This window comes from Syngnathus scovelli, chromosome 20, assembly GCF_024217435.2.
Source record: "Syngnathus scovelli strain Florida chromosome 20, RoL_Ssco_1.2, whole genome shotgun sequence".
In the NCBI taxonomy this organism is placed as follows: Eukaryota; Metazoa; Chordata; class Actinopteri; order Syngnathiformes; family Syngnathidae; genus Syngnathus; species Syngnathus scovelli.
The window spans coordinates 4,628,375-4,631,318 of record NC_090866.1 but is presented as its reverse complement, the minus strand read 5'-3'; positions in this window follow the sequence as shown (position 1 = coordinate 4,631,318).

The window sequence follows — 2,944 nt, the reverse complement described above, 5'->3', positions numbered from 1 at the left end:
TCCTTGATGGTTATGACCGACAGGGAAAAGGCAAATCCAGCTCTAATCTTACCATCAGAGAGTCAAAAAGCAAATGTTAACCGTCATCATTCACTTGGCACTAAAAATGGATCTGGAAAGCGACCAACGGCATGGCATCGAATAACGAGTTCGGTACGTTTGCGTCAGTCTTGCCTGGTAAAGCTCAACTGTTGATGATTTATTCACGTTGTCATGCTCTGTCTTCCATCCAGACAAATTCCTAATTCGCAAAGGAAGCACTCTTGGCCACTCCTACAAGGTTGAAGATTTTCTCGGCGAGGGTAGCTTCGGAATCGTCGCCAAATGCCGTTGCGCAAAGACCGGCACGATATCGGCCATCAAGGTTAGCAAGAATCATCCGAAAGTCCTGCACCAGGCGAGGGAGGAAATCGCCGTTCTGAAACAACTCCAGCGTCTGGATCCAGATCGGTGTCACATTGTCCGCTGGATTGACTTCTTCTTTGACAAATACCTCATCTGCTTAAATTTTGAACTTCTTGACCAGAGCCTGAATGAATTCCAGCAGGAGCAAAACCTGCCCACACTTTCAATCTGTCAAATTGCTCGAATCTTGTACCAGATGGCCACGGCGCTCCGACATCTGAGTGACGTTCGAATCGTGCATACGGACATCAAAACCGATAATATCATGGTGGTGGACCGCCATCGGCTGCCGCTCAACTTTAAGCTTATTGACTTTGGTTTGGCCAAAAACGTGCGTGATCTGAAACCCGGGGACTATGTCCAGACTTCGTGGTATAGAGCTCCGGAGGTAGTCCTGGGTGCTCCCCTCAGCGAGGCCATGGACACGTGGTCCCTCGGGATTGTGGCGGTCAAGCTGGCTACGGGCTACCATCTCTACCCGGGGGACTCCGACTACGACAGCTTGGCTTATATGATTCAAACCCAAGGCCAGCTGTCCAAGTCCATGCTGGACCGCGGACTACGAACTGGAGCTTACTTCAAGAGACAGGTCATGGCTCCTCAAGGCTGGAAACTGAAGACTCCAAAGGAGATGGGGTACGACTCTGCCGTCCAAGTCAGACCCTTAAATCTCAAGTCCCTCAAGGAGATCGAGGTAGTTCAGAAAACGGGAGAAGAGCGCAAACGGTGTCTTTTTATAGATCTGGTCACCAAGATGCTTCAGCTGGACCCAGATCTCCGTATTAAACCAGCGGACCTTTTGCGGCACTCTTTTTTCAAACCCAGCCGCCCACGGGACCATACAGCGGGACGGACTTTCACCGGAGGGACTGGATCGCAGCGTGACCAGCACGCGGACATAAGAGCCAGGTCTAAAGACGGGTGCTTGAAAGGACTCTTCAGGAAGATTCAAGGAGCTTTTACGGTAAATTAAAAGAAAACAATCGAATATCGTCTAAGAAGGTCATTTCAGGCCACTTCACAGGAATGGCTAAGCTTCTTCTTCTAACACCATCTGTCATCTTAAGGTGACACCCACGACAGAGTTCTAGTAGAGTTCTTTTCTCACCCTCACTGTAACACCCTTCCCCGTTGCCAGTGGTCCTCTCAAGAGCACGTAAATACTCTGACGCCTTGTTTTATTTGCCCCTATCTTCATGTCATCTAATTTCCAAGCTTAGCATTCTAACTAAAGTGCCCATTTTGAAAGCCAAAGCACAACAGAACTCGCGGTTGTGGAAAAAAAAAAATCAAACCAGATTCTTAAATATATATACAAGACTCTGGCTCAAAACTTGTGTAAATTTGACAGACACGCTTGTTGCGTAACTTGCCTCTATATCACCTTGAAAGTGCAAAAATGGTTGCTTTTCACACATGACGTAACTGAATGTGTCTGGCGTGTTAAAAAAAACATCCAAGATGTATTTTTGGTCTCATCATTTAAGAATCTCAGTTTTGATTTAGCTGCTACAACAAATAAACCGATGCACAATTAGCTTCAACGTACCGCAAGCTGCCTGTACTTATCCAATAGGCTGAAAATTGTTCCCTCTGATATTTCACCTAAGTATTCAAAACCACCCAGCGAATCCACATGAGCAAATTATTCCAGGAAACCAACGAGAGGAAAAAAAAAAAAAAAGCTCAGCGTCAGTCCCCTCATGAGTGACATGGTTAAGCGCTTCCTTAATAGATCATGCAAATCGGGCCGAGCGTTTTAGCAGGAGGGATCATCACCGTGATGCCTTCTCAGGTTTCCTGCTAACTCGTCTTTAATTGATGAGCGCAGTCATCGGGCCAAATTTCCAAATGAGGTTCGGTGATGGCCCCAGCTGCATAAATTAAAAGGCCCCGAGTCGCCTAATTGCACCAATTAGCATGAGCGTGGTGGCACAGGCGCTAATCGGGGTTACGATTCCGCGCTTGAGAGCGTAAACGAGCTGTTTTTTCAACAGGTCGGCAAAATTGTGACATCAGAACCAGAGGTGAATGATTTTGAAAATAATCTAATTGCAGTTATTATTTCAAGATCCTCTTTATTACACCGAGCAATATCAGATTTATTGTACACAAAAATTGGTAGGTCAAGCCCAAATTGACGTTACACAAAGCCACCAAAATCCCAAAAGACTTGTTGATGCGGGCCCGCGAGCCTCTGGACTGATAATCAATCTGATAACAGTGTTAGATTAAGCAGCTGTCACCAGGCTGATGATAAAATATGTGCCAGAACCATAAATAACCGCAATCACTGATAGCTTCGCTGATAGTGCTGTCACCGCCGTCAACATCGAACATTAGCGCAACTAGTGTTGTTGTTTTTTTTACCTTCCTTTTTCGATAATCTTTTGCTACTGAGCTGCTCATTCGAATGCCAACCACCGATGTTGAGACAAATCCCCAATGTGCCCCTTTATTTTTTCTTTTTTTTTTAATTTATTCTTTTATTTTTTTTCGTGTCTCTGCTAGAAAGCCACCACAATGGGAAACAAAATTT